Here is a 15092-nt window from a genome sequence, read left to right as displayed (position 1 = left end):
AACATCTCTGGAACATCAATGCATTTTAATGGTAGCACAAGAACCCTATATTCTTGAGGACTCTAAAACCACAGTGAATATAAAACTGAATAAGGGAATTAAAATGAGTAGGGAGGTTCTTATGTGGAGGTAATTATTGAAATCCCGGCCAGAAAATATGCTTAAGTTCCACATTTAAAATAGGAGATTATTGAAAAGCAATTGTGGTATTTATTTACTGAAGCTGAAAAATAGCTTAACTCCGTGTTGTAATAGGTGAGAATCACAAATTTTCATCTGGATATTCCCTGGAATAAGCTGGAAGAAGCTCCTGGACAAACAGGAACTTTTGTCCCCAGCTGAATTCTGACTGCCAGTTTTAGATGGTTGAGACGTGGCTTTCTCATCCTCACCAGAGCAGACACAGCAGCCTATCATGTTCCTGTTGCTGCCAGCTCTTTGCTAATTTGTACAGTGATAAGCACCTATTTCCATCGCTCCTGGTAATCTTGTCATTTCCATGATGTCATCAGCGCAAGTCAGAAGAGAAAAGGTCAGTGGTACAATGACGAACCGTATATAAAATGAGCCATTAAAAAAAGAAAAATGGCTAGACATTTAAAGGCCCAAGCTTGCTACAGCACAGTAATAGCTATCCTGATCATCTCAGAATGTATTTCTTATGTTATTCCCATCATAAGCAAAAAAATTCCCTCAGCATTGCATTTTCCCAGAGCGCTGCTTCGTTTACTGCACAAGGGAGTTATGCCCAGGGAGACCATTGTCATTCTGGATGAATGTGCTTTTAATAACAGTCCCTGCCTGTATTTGCTGGATTTTTTGAGCATTACATTCTGCCTTATATTTTCTCCAGTGTCTATACTACTTAACAGAAATAAGAAATACATACTTATATGTGGGATATAGATTTTTCCTCCCTTTATGTAGAGAGACTAACCAAAAGCAGTGTAACAAAACCTTTGTGCACCTGGAAATAAAGTCAAAAATCAGACAAAAAACAATGTTATAAAATCTTTTTAAATCAAGTGACTGTGTTTATACATAATGGGGGGAAAAAGAGAGGGGAGGGAGAAAACAGAGAGAGACAAGGAGCCACACTGAGAGATCACCACCAGGTAACTAGTGCTGTGTTATTGCTCAGCCTGCAGCCAGACCCCATGGCAGGCACTACTCAAGGAGCCCTCTGTTGCTCTTTGTGTTATTGTTACCAGTGAAAGCAAAGCTGGAGAAAAAATGATGCCATTTCTGAAGCTAACCAGTTGCAGGACCTTGGCTAAAAGTGGACAGCTGGGGATTAAAGTAGGTGAGCTGAAATGTTACTGTGCCCTTGGCTGCAGGGACAAGACCCAGCAGATGAAAAACATCATGTGCAGAACAGGAGGAATGCCTCTTTGTCAGATCTTACATATTGTTTAGGAACAGAGAACTCAAGAAATTTCCAGTATTGCTGGCTACTTTTCCTTGTCCTTCTCTCCAGCCTCTCTCTTTAGAATTATGATTCATGTCCTATCAGTTAACTTCAGAGCACATCACCCTGCTCCACTTAGCCTACAGCTCTTTCCAAACTGACAGAATCAGCAGGATTTGGTATGCATACACAAGCATATTTATCTGAATTTTAAATTTGGGATAGTCACAGTACTTTGTGGATTTCCATCACTACTGCTTACAAAACTAGTGATGAGATAAGAAGAGTATGGGATTGAATTGTTGTCAAGTAAATATTTCAGTCAATGATTCATTGCTACATTTCTATGAGATGCTGTTGCTTAGGTCAGGAAGTGAAAGAGTGGAAAGCACAGCGCTGTTCCATGCCAGAACGGAGGGATGATCAGCAATATGCTGTGGATAAGAGTGAACAGACGCTTGCCCTCATGGCTAATGCTGGCACAGTAAGGCAGCAGACAGTACTGCTTGAATTACAAATTCTATTGCTTTCCTTATTTATCAGTGATCTTTGACCACAGGTGATAAAAGGCACAGATTACACAGATACAACGCACAAATTATTCAGCTCGGTAAAGAGTAGGGAAGGCTGTGAGCTTGAGAGGAACTTAACTAAATCAAATACAAGATGTGCAGCAGTCTTTGAAATCCACTGCCAACCAAAGGGAGGTAACACATGCAAGAAAGAACACCCCAGGCTTCTCATCTTTTAACTCCAATTGCTTTGGAGAAGGGCTTGGGCATTGTCTGAGTAAATATACTACTGACAAGCTGACTCTGTGAGAAAAGCTAATGGGCTTCCTGCACTTGGGCTTTTTAAACTGTGTTACTCTGAAACTAGATTTTGGTATCTCCTACAGCGTGGGTATTGACAAATGCAGCAACCAGTTCCTTCCAGGATAACAGTCCCTATATCCTTCAAGTTAAATATAGCCAGTTTCATACAACCATTTGCATTGCACTTCTACAATTTACTGTTTTGTTTTTGAAATGTGGGGAAGTCATGTGATTTTTTATGAAGACTACACCACCAGTCTATTTGTATTGTATTTTTAGAGACATTGTATTGATTAAAAGAGACCTGGCTAACCTGAGATGTAAACAATGACTGGCATTTGCCTTAACCCATGTGGTTAATATCACTGATTTGTCATGCTGAGTGATGTGAGAAGAGGAACGATTGGTTGCTGATTATTGAACAGCTCAACACAGGGCACATTTGGCACCTCAGATGAGAGGCTATTCTAATGAGTAGCACTACTGCCAATTACTTAATGGCCAGTGCTTCCTCTACAAGAGATTTTGTACATTTTCAAGATGTTTAACTAAATTCTAGCTCAGTAACAGATTGCAAATAAGATGGTTAGATTTGAGGCTCCGTGCATATATATTCCTTTAACATCATCTCACATGCACCTGCCTGCTAAAGGAGCCCTTCATTCTTTCTCTGGTGATGACTAATTAACATACCACATGGCAGTCAGTTTAAGAAATGTTTAGTCCTTTGTATAGGTTGACAGGCTTGTGTAATTGAAACATTCCCTTGTACTTTTTATTTACTTATTTGATTCAGGAATGAAAATTTTATCAGCCTTGAAAATTGCTAGAAGAAATAAGGCTGGAAGGAGACATCTCTCATCATGTACGGCCCATTATAATGACACTGTATACTTTCAGGTCAAAGCTGTAGGTATCAGACAACCAGTAAAATATAAACATAATATCCCTGATCGAATCTCAGCACTCAGCGTGGTGCTCTTAAATATCTGGACTTCAGTATCAGACAAAATTCCCATTTTATATTTGAAATAATTTTTTTCTTTTTCCAGAAGCATAAACAACATCCATGCTCAGGCCATCTGTGAACGTCTTAAACCAAGAAGATACTCCAGCCCATCCAGCCACTCAACACCTTCCCTCTGCATATCTGAGCTTATATGTGCATCTGTGATCTTGGGATGCAGACACTTAGTCCAGAAACTGGGATTACCACTATTACCCTCAAATATTTTTAGTTGCTGCTGATCAGGAGTTATTTTAACTGGCAATTAACAACTAGCTAACACATTTCCATTTCAAACATGATTAAGTGATTTAAAGCTGTACCCAAGTTAATCCAGACTTTGTAGTGCATGGAGTCTGCTCATATGAACATGGCACCTTCAATGGCAACAATGTCCACTACCTGCACATGACAATGTTTTCCATTTTCCCATGTGTTTTGTTGGGTCAAATCAGTTGCTTATTGTAGTTGCCATGGTACATATTAGTAATGTTAAAGAAGCAAAAATCACATAATGGTGTCGTTTTGACAGAAAATATGACCGAAAAATATGTATGATTAACTTTATATTGATGTGGGGACACATACCTCTTCTAATAATGAGACCATGAATTTTGTTTAAAATTGATATTTAAAGTTGACTATTTATTTAAATATGTATTTAACAGAATCAGGGTACTTGTGCAGGAAATTCCAGAAGTTCCTTTCTCTGTAATTTTATTGTGCTGTCTAGAAAATCACAACAACAACAAAAAAGTTTTCATTTACTTTGTGATTTAATTTGTGCTCTACATTATTTATACTTTAAAGATTCATTATAGAATCTGCCTGTAAACTGGACATTGAAGAAGTGTGAGCTTTTGTGACCCTAATGAATCTTGATAGATTTCCAGTTGTAACACATTTGCTTTCATTTTTGTGCAGGTTAGCACACAGCTCACATCCAGAACAGAAATAACACTGAAGTACCCTGAATTTCATGGTCACAGAGCCTAGCTGAGTGAAACCTCTCTGCAAATGCAAGGTACCTTTAGCTACACTAGCACCATAATTTATGGGTATTAAAACTAATAATTTTCTTCTACTTTTCCTCTAGATATGTAGGGTATTAAAGGCTTCTAGAAAAAAAGAGGTTATAATAATATATTTGGGGTTCTGAGGTTGAAGCACCTTTATATTTCTTTCTGATGAAATATTTGCTGTTTTCAATCACCTGGGGGATATTGTCTAGATGAAGCCACTGAAATATGTTCCATCAGTCTCAAAGGGTTTTCCTAGCCTACTTTTCACCCTCTTCTTGCCAATTAAGCTGCCACATTATGTATGATAGTGAGGGTCACTTGTTTTTTCCAAGTGTTATTCTGAATTGGTGAAGATGACAGCAGCATACTGGTCTAGTGAATAATTAGAGTGTCTTAAACTCCCAAATCCCCACCTTGCACTGCCACATACTAACTATTTTTTAACCTCAGCTCCTGTATTCTAGGAGGCTCTATGCATTTTTGCCAGAAAAAAATCACCGTGGTATTCTGTGCTGTGTGCCTGTATTTTATACTAAAGACCTACCAGATCAAATAACTAGAGAGATGATGTTGAAAAATAGGAAACGTTTGAAGTAAAAAGAGACTCAACACAGGACTTGCCTTCACAGGGTAAATTGCAACATTGCTCTAGGACCTCACAGCATTACTTACACTGTATCTTGTAAATATCCATAGGCAATCCTTCAGGTTTTGAATTTGCATACATCAGTTTAAACATGATAAAAAGGCAATTCTTCTCAATGCTTTAAAACCATGAAGTGCTAGTCTAATAATCCTAAAGCAGCAGTCTCCCCTGTGCTCAATCAGGGTTTTATACCCAATGGCAATTATTTGCTATTTTTTCAAATAACCATCCCAGAATATCTGCAGAACAGCTTTGCCACTGCATAACCTCAGAACAAACTGGGACCAGAGAACAGCACAGGTCAGTATGTGTCCTGCAGTGAAAGACCTTTATGAGCCTAAACCAGCCTTTCCAAAAGAGAGACAAATATCCTAAATGTTCAGTCTTAATCCACTGCCCAAGACATTGAACAGAAAGGCTGAAAGGAAGAATTACTGACACTGGGTGAAACTTTTAGTGAAAAAGCAGAAATGCTTCAGCTTGTCTAGCTTTCCTCAGATAGCTGTTAACAACGATTACCAAAACAAAGGAGATAATGGTACAGTAACAAAGGGATGAGTAGTGACCTTCCTCCCTCTTTTGCCTCATTTTTCAAGTTGGAGCAATGATGCATCCTGTGACCAAACTCCTTAATTGATCTCTCATTCTGTACAGAGCGTGAGAACTAGATTTGCAACATAGATCAAACATTTCAAACCAAAATTAAAAATCCTAGCCACCAGGAAGTACTCCAGTAGTTGCCAGTCATCTTTCTCTTTTAAAATGTAACCACAGAAGTATAACTTCCCCCAGCCTCACCCTCTTCCTTGTTACACTCTCTTCCTGAATCTCAATTCAAATTCAGCTATTAATTATTCTTGGTTTACCCAGCTCTGGCATAATAACATCCCTTATACTGAGAGCATCACTGGACTCTTATCTCAAATATAAGTAAATATCCATAATTTAATGGAATTGTTCTGAAGTGGGTGCAGCCTGTGATTTTCTAACCAAGAGGCAGGCAACTTGTGCTGGGCAGAGAGCTACAAGTTCCACTTGTCTTATGCCTTGGGTCACCATGATCTTTTGGCTACAAGAAATCAGCTTCTTCTCAACTCTACTGAAAGCAGGGTTATTTGTTACTTGCACAAGTTGCTGGAAGTGGAAAACAGGTGGCTGATTTCACAAACAGAGAGATTCTGGGCTGCTGACAGCAGAATTACAACTTAAACCATGGTCTATGTCTTTTTCAAGCTATTGAAGGTAGCACGGACTCACCCAGCCCCAAATACATAGGTGAAAAGATCCTCTCTGCCTGTAGGATATAGCATACCTTATGTTTTAGTGGGTTTTCCCTTTCCCCTGGTACATGAAAATTTTTCAACTGATCATCCTTCCAGTAAGAAAATTTCAGCACTGGTTTCCGTGTGTGAGTTTGCCTTCTCTAGATAGGATTTCAGCTGGCAATTCTGTTCTTGTTTCTTTCCCTTTTGCTTAATAAAATTTTAAAAAATACATGTGGTAACAATACTAAAAGAGTACAGGGAAAAAAAAACCCCAAACCTTACAAATCCATATCAATGTTTATATACTGGGTCTTTAAGATATTCTGAAACAGTGTAGCAAGGGCAGTAGCAAGCAGGTAAGTTAGATATAATGTTTATTTTAGAGTTAGTGATAAATCACTGTGAGATAATAATGGGAGCATATGTCTCCAACAGCTTTTCAGAAAAGGTGTTCTATTCTAAACATGAAGTAGTGGACTAAAGAGATAGTGAAGATTTATTTCCTCTTTCTTGGCAAAAATAGATTTCTTTCCTTAGCATATTAATGATGATACATTAAAAATGTTTACAAAATACCATGACTTGAAATTATGAAATGAATGTAATTAGGTTGCCTACAAGCCCTTAGGGCTGTGAACACCAGCTTAAGCATTAGTGAGACAGATTGCAAGCCAGGATTCGAGTTGTTTCCCTCATGCTGAGGAGAAATGGAAACAGTAGTGCAACTGAGAGCTGTGCCACTGCATGTGTAAATCTGAAATATGGCAGGGAAGAAAATGTCCAGCAAAAGCTAGCACCAACTTGAAAACCCATCCTCATGAACAACACTGGTAACTCGTGTCCCTGACCAAGGTTATCCTGGAGAACATTCACTATCATCTGTTTACTAAACAAAGTTTGGCAACCATGTGTATTTCAAACATATTTAAGTTGGAGTAAGACGATCTGTAAAAAGAAGAGTAGGATGTAACAAGAACAGGAAGCTCCAAGTTTAAAACTGAGTTTGGTTTTGGGGTTTTTTTTCTATGTACTCCTCTCAGTAAGCCATTTTCTTTTCTTTGTACTCTTTATGTAAAAATTGATGAAAATAAAGCTTATGAACCTGTGCTTCAGAGTCATCATGCAGCTTAAACAACTGATGCTTAAGTAGTTCTTTAAACACAGTCTCAATCTTTAAAGACTTCCTAAAAGTGTTCTGCATTTCTGAAGCAGAATATTTCAGAAGCATCCAAAATTAATTGAGATTTAATCTGCCTTTTCCAGCTTGCCTATCTGCCTATACAGTATAAAGGCAATTTCCAAACTGAATATGATAACAACACCAAGCTGTAACTCTGTAAAGCCCTTATGGCAATAATTACTCCATTAAGCACTTGTCCCAGGTCTTGAGAAACATCCAGTGGGATTGGAGACTTGTGTAAAAATTAGGTAAGATAACATAATGCAAGATTCTGTTACATACATATCCCAAAAGGGATTTGAATATGAATAAATTACCAGTAAGAAGTTATAACTCTATAAAATCCCTATGGCAATGTTTCCTTACCTAGTTCAGAAGGTGAACACCAAGCAGACTGGCTTGGACTCACATGGTGAAGGGAATTAAAAGCCTTGATGAAAAGTTGTCTTGCTTCTTGGAAATCACCCACCCAGTGAAATCTGGGGGTTGTGTAAAGGTATGTAAGGAAATGTAATGAAATGCAGTATAATGGATGACTCTATTACATGTCATAGGCTGAACAAGGTCATAGGCTGAACATTTACAGTGCAATGTGAACTTCCAGTTTCGTACAGTAAGTCCAGACAGATATGAGCAACCGAGTACTGCAGACAAACCTCTCTAAACGGGAGGAGCATACACTCCTACAGGAATTACACTGCTACACATAGGCTTTTCTGTGCCCAATGCACATCAATCAGGAAACACCTTCCTGTGCATTTTTGAGAGGTTGCAAGTACCCTTTCTTCCCTCAGGTTGCAGAGTTGTGTCCCTGGACTGTCTTCTCCCTGGGCAGGCATCACCCACAGACACCGATAGAATGGGGTTTTAGCAAGTTTGTGACAACTGCTGAGATACAGAGGACACGTGACATTCTACATCCACCTGGGCAGCACAGTTCCTCCCTGGAACTGTATTCATCACTGCCAACCAGAGCATCCAAACAGAAGCACTGACCCTCACATGAATATTTGCACACTGCATCTGAATTTTTTGTGTTAGATGTGCTACTGTGAACAGTAGCAAGACAAAAGTAGACAAAAGTAGAATATTTCACTAGAGAGAGTCCACAAACAAATCAGTGGACCTGAAATGTTAAACCACAACCTGTGTCACCAGTGACTTACCTTATGCTGCTCCTCTTGAATGCACGAGAAATCCTTTCAGCAGGTCATCAGAGGGTCATCTAACTCAGCAGCCAAGTCCAGAACGTTGTTTCTTTGTGCTACTTGTTTCCACCTTCCTGAAACATTTTTACACTTAGTTAAAGCTTGCCTCAAAACCTGGAGCTCTCTGAACTGAGAGAGACAGGTGTACTGAGAGCAAGTCCCAAAGGGTTCTTTCCAATTAGCATGGACACTTGCCACAGCACTCAGGGGATGGCTTTTGCTGAAGAATGAATCCATCAGCCTAGAGTTACTGAAAAAAGAGCTAAATTAACACTAGTATTTAGGAGATTTATCATGTAAACAACAAAACTACAGGATGAGGGAGTCGCTTTGCTGCTTTATTAAATCAGTGTTCCCCTTTAATCACTGTTTAAAATCCATCCTATTTTCCTGTATCTTGTGGATTGCAGGAGCACTACACACTTTAACCATGGCACTGCAATTATTTTCTGTGTTACAGTAACAGTATTTTGTTGTCTGATATTCCCATAAAAGACAGAGTAAATTTCTGTTATCTATATAACTAACCTCAATGTGGCTAGAGAAAGCTAAAAAGAACAGCAAAAAAAGTATTAGATTACTAGCAGAAGTTAAAAAACAACAAGCAAACAAAAACCTAACCAATTTTAGTCCTTTGCAACTAAAGTATTCCCAGACTTTACCAGAAATGTTAGAAACACTTAAAAGCACTTCCCAGATACCCAAGAAGTGTAAATTTTCTCTCCTGCAAACTTAGCACTGAAGAAATGAAACAGAAAAAGCTTGATATTACAATTTCTAATAATTAATTTCTTTAACATGAGGAACAGTTACCCCACTAAGTTCTCAAACATGAGCTTCTTGAGTTACTACTATTACCCATCTGAGTTTATTTCAAGGACTAAATGCAAGGTCCTGAATCTGATTTCCAGTGTCAGTTCTTAACTGTAATTAAGAGGGTTAAGGATGTACCTTCAGCTCCATGGAACTTGTACAAAATCTCGATGCATCTGGTTTCAGAGAACAATCTCAAACAGTCATGCTTGCCACTTAGCACAGGTCCTGATTCCTAATCACACTAACACCAGATGGACTGCAAGCTCCAGTCCTGCTCTGACCTGATAAGGTGGTTCAGCTGACTGGGTCAGGAGAAGGCCACAGTGCTGTGGCCTCTGAGACAGAGCAGTGAAAACAGCTTGTGTTAAACAGATATCAAACAACTCCTCATTTCTGTATCAGGTTCTTTTGAGGGAAGTCAGGACACTCACTCAGGGTACCACCTCCTGATCATGTGCTTTCCTCAGGTGACTGCTTCCTGCAATTCATGTTTCCCTGGCACAATGATTCAGCTTTGGCAGCTGTGGAGTTCCAGGGCTCATCCCTAGAACCATATAAAATATCCAGGGTACCTCAGTCAAATATATGCTGGCTGTAGTTGGAAGCTCCTCACTTTCCATCTTTGTACATCAGGATGTGTTCAGCCATCTCTTGCACCCTCAAAGGAAGGCAAGAGGGCTGGGCTAGTCCAGGGCTCTTGACAGCCCAGCTGCTGTGAGTCTCCTCTGTTCTGCTTGGAAAGTCATGCCTCTTTGTGCTTTGGAGTACCCAAAATTAGAATACCAAGTGAGATGTGGAACCACCAGACAATAGTTATCTCCTGCTGTGTATGGAAACGTGCCGTATGGAGTAGCAGCAGAAAACACTGAAAACAGCTCATCTTAGAATAACCTTACTGTTGTGGCTCAATGCTTTCCTGGGAAATATATCATTCCTGCATTCCAACAATGCAACCTAACTTTATCTCCAGTGAGAACTTTGTATCTCCTGGTTTATAGGATTAACAAAAAAACAAAAAAAAGAAGAGAGAGTTTCTCCTCCATTTTGTGAGTTTAAAATAAAAATACAATCAGTCAGAAGTATCAGAGGACTTAAAAGCACACACAGAGTGTTTCAGTTCACCTGAAAAATCTATTTTAAGAAATAAAATCATTTACAAGAGAATAAAAAAATAACCTCCCCTGAGGGAGGGACATGAATTACAGTTACAACATATCTATATCCAAATTTGAAGGATCCATACAGAGGAGCTCTGTAAGCAGGCATCTGAATTTTCTGAGCCTTTGGATATATATTTTTGGTCAGAGTTGTCTCTTTTCTCGTTTTGTGTTCCAATGCTCCTCTGAGGCTACTCATGTACCAGACTGGCTTGAAGTGGTACATCTGTTCCTTCATTATGCTCTGCTCAGGTCTTTAAATACCTGGAGCAAACCCCAGACTCCAGATTTACCTGCTATTTTAATATAGCTGAACTATCTTTTCTCTACTTGGCAGTCACTGTTATTGCACAGGCTGTATAGTTGAAGATCATAAATTTTTCTTTGTGCCCAATAAATGCATTCTTTCAATAGGCTAATGCCTGTATCCTGCAATTATTCCAAACAGGTGGGCACTCTGACACTTGCCATTAGCCAGCCTGCAACACACAAATGTATTGATCAAGGCAAAGATGCACTTCTGACTTGTGCTAATCAATGTATCAGTTCTCCAAGGGTTTTTACAGTGTAATGAGCAGGAAATATATATACCACTGCTAAGTTTCTCTCTCTTCAGGGAGTAACTGAGTGCACTTATAGAAGAGCTGATGTACTGATTCGCAGTAAAGTGAAATGACATCTCCAAATAAAATTTTAATCTTAAGTATGTATGTAAAGTTTTGAGGAAGACTGATGGGGAAACTTGCAAAGTTTGCAGAATTATAAGACTTAATATACAGCTATGGAGCTCCTATGCAATTGTACTTTTTACTGTGAGCTTTCCAAAGTTAACTGGAGTTCAACCTGCTTTTAGACCCCCCCAAGGAAGCCAAATAATGCCACAGGAAGTGGGGTTTTTATGAGGAATTAGTAGTTTCTGCTCCCACTAAGTGTGTTATTGAGATTTTCACTTTCAGAGGTGATATTCTCAAACTCTGTATTGGTGGCTGATCTTTAATTTACACACTTTGCCTTCAGTTCTGGTAGTGCAGCTCTGTGTTAAGTGTCAAACAACAGTCACACATTGTCTGTTTATTTTCCAAAATGAGCAAGTCAGTTCTCTGCACACAGCCATGAAACCAAAGCGTGTTGAAGGCTGGCATTGTAATCACACTGCATTCAAATTTACAGTCAAGATTGAAGACCTCTTATTCAGACTAGATTTGTCAAGCTTCTCTCCACTGGTTCTTTCATTCAATGTTCAGAGAATTACACAACTTATCTCCAGTCAGTGGTGTGATTTGTTACCTTCAGTAAAGTTTGATGTGCTGTCTCTGGAAAAGCAGCAGATAAAGGGCTTTAATAAGCTGCACTCAGGATTCTGAGTCAGTGCAAACCAGTGCTGCCTCTGGGGGAGGTCATGAAGAGTGTCTAAGGTTACCTGAGGTTTAAGTAGCACAGCAAAAAATGGCATAGAGGGAAAAAAACATCTACTGAGAACTTTTGTTTACAGTGAACCAGTTAACCTGAAATAGATGATAAAAAGTATACTGCAAGCAATCCCTGCAGTTTTTCCTGCAGTCTCATGGTTGTATTCTTTTCATAATGACAGGATGGGAATTCAATAATTCTCCTTTTGTCTGGATCTCAAAGTCCATACACCAAATACACTCATTTGGCTCTTAAGTATCTCTGAACCAATGCTAACCAAACCAGACATGTTTATAAAGTCTTTTGATACCTGCATGCTTATACCAGTTTTATGGAAAAATATGACAACACTAACACTAGCTGACCCATTTCTTACTGCCTACTCTTTTCAGGGGGCAAAACTCCTTCTGAGAGGCACAAAAGGAACCTAGGAATTCTTAATCTCAAAATTGAATGTGTAATCCACCAGCACAGCATGAGTCATATATTTTAATGCCCAGTGTACACAGGCATAAGTGTACAATTGCAAGCAGCTAATGGGTTTACTCTTTTAATGGAGGAAGTCGGCAGCTAATCTGAGGGCCCGGGGTTCAAACACTACCCGTGACCCAACTTAAATTATTGTTTTATTAAGCAAAGACTTAAACATGATTGATATAGTGTAAGCTATTTAATCTGCCATTATAGAATTATTAACATTCATCCATCTGTTCTATAATCAAAGATGTTAATAAAGTTATGAAGATAATAGTATAACAAGTGTTTTTGCTAATCCCAAATTGTTGGGATAGTTCTCATCTGGGAACAGTGAGGGACACAGCAGGGGTAAGAGTCCATCTCTATTAGGAGTGATTAGTACAACTTTAAGCTATAATTGCTTGGATACATTCACACAGGAGACTGCTACCCAGCCATTAAATATCCTTAAGAGGATGATCTCTTGTACCAAAAGGTCCAGCAGTTTTTCTGACTTTCTGACAGTTGGGAAGTTTATCTCCACCGAGTGCCTAGAGGGTGACTCACACATACAAAATGCTTTAGAGGTGGCTGACAATTTAAAAAAAAAGAAAAAGTTGATACATCATCTTTCCCAAGCATATTTCTCTAAGGGGATGCCCAGAAGTTATGTGGCATGAAGGTTTTACTGAACTGAAGGCACCTTGTGCAGTTTACTGTCTCCATAGTCACCCTGGAGAGTCAAGAGCAGCCCTGGCTGTTTGGCATTGCCACTGGCAAATCAGCTAGAACTAAACCTGTGGAAAACATGTGACATCTTCCCTTGAGTCTGAAAACCATGGTGTACAGCCCCAGCATGCCATTCTTGGGTGCCTGCCAGGAAGAGCTCCAGGCAGGAAGGGTCTGGCAGCTCATGGGTAACTATCAATTGATAAAGCAGCAAAACAGTCACACCTCATCCCTTCCACAGTGCTCTGCACTCTCTTCCTCAACCATGTAATGCTTCCAGTTACTTTGCCTAAACATTCATGAAAAGTTCACTGAGGTCTGGAACTCAGGAAAACCCTCTTTTCCCCCCACAGATATGCAGAGGATTCAAAAGGTAAAACTGATATCTCAAGACACCAAGAAAGGCATTTGCAAAACTGTCAGTTTGCAGAAAGTTATCAACACAACGTGCAGATGAAAGAGTTTTAACAATCCTTTCTGGATACTAAGTTTAATGGTCAGATTTGATTTCTGAGAAGAGCTGAAGATGCACCCAGAGATGCTACTGCAATTTAGCCAAACTGTCCAATGAAGAAAACGCCACTCAGAGGGCTTTGAAGCCATAAATAATCATGTCTATGTAAGTGATCTACCTTAACTATCACATTCCACACATTTTAATTTCCTTAAAACTCAGGTGTCTGGTGGACATCTGAGCTGGATGGGTCTTCCTCTCATTTTCCATTTAAATTTTAAATTGTCCGGAAATTAATCTTTTTCTATTTGGGATGAATTTTTTAATGGAATCTTATTTCTCTCTGGTTGTTTTTTTTTTTTTTTTTTTTTTGCTATATGCAAAGCTGGAATCATTTATCCTCCTCAGCTTTATTAGTGGGCTAGACAAACCTTGTACACCTGGAGCACACCCCTGTTCTGAAATACAGCAACATGCAAAAGCATAGATGGAACCCTGAACATTTACATCTCCACTATGTCTGTTGCACTGGTGGCTTGAACTTGTACATGCTGACTGATTAAAGGGTACTTTCACTTCATCTGATGATTTTGATGGAATTCCCGATTACAGCTAGAGTTCTTTTTAATGTTGCATTTAGTTTTATTTCAAACTTCTTTATCCCTAAGTTCTGGCTATATAACAGTCCAGAAATGTTCTAAACCATCAGTGCCTTCAAGATTTGCATCATCTGCAGTAATGCAAATTAATGCACCTGTTTTCTGTCCAGGTAGTCATGAAAGCATTTTTCAGCCCTTTATATTTGATCAGCCTTTGGACCAACACTCTCTTTCCAAGAACTTTCCCTTTCAGTTCAGATAAATATCTACTCTTTAGCCAGTTTCTTGCTCATCTTATTCTTTTTCCAATGTTTTATTGACATTTCTGAGACATTTCATGAAAACCTTAGCTAAACTGCTGCTTCAACACCCTTTACTCACAGTGTCATGTTCTACTTTTCAGGCTTTTTACCTTCAGGGTTCTCAACTTTTCATAAGATTGTATTCTACCTCTTATGCCTTAACAACCAGAACTGAAGGAGAGTGAAAGAACAGCAAAAGCACACTCATCTAAAAAAAAAAAAAGAAAAAAAAAAGGTCAGGAAATATTTATTCTTTCTTCAAAATTTTGAAAGTTTTTACAACTTAACTCCAATACAAATGCTTAAAGCAGAATGTAGAAATAAGGAATAATAATTAAGATATGAAATGAAGACATGTAAAATACAAATATTAAATCTAGAGTCATCTAGAAACTTCTCCAATGCCTTTCCAAGATTGCTGCCTTCTGTTCATGTCCTTACAGACTTTAATAATTTTCAAACTTTTTAGTCAATATTCCTAAGGAAGAACTGAACAGAAGCTGACCCAGGACTACAGTTAGTTTTGACATCTTATTTACTCAATAGTGAGATAACTTTCAAAGATAAAATATCTGGTTTAGTTTTCCTTCTGAATAAGTAAGCTTTGTGGGTTCTTTCC

This window comes from Agelaius phoeniceus, chromosome 7 (assembly GCF_051311805.1).
Source record: "Agelaius phoeniceus isolate bAgePho1 chromosome 7, bAgePho1.hap1, whole genome shotgun sequence".
Taxonomy (NCBI): Eukaryota; Metazoa; Chordata; class Aves; order Passeriformes; family Icteridae; genus Agelaius; species Agelaius phoeniceus.
The sequence above is the reverse complement of the archived record's forward strand: the minus strand, read 5'-3'. Positions refer to the sequence as shown.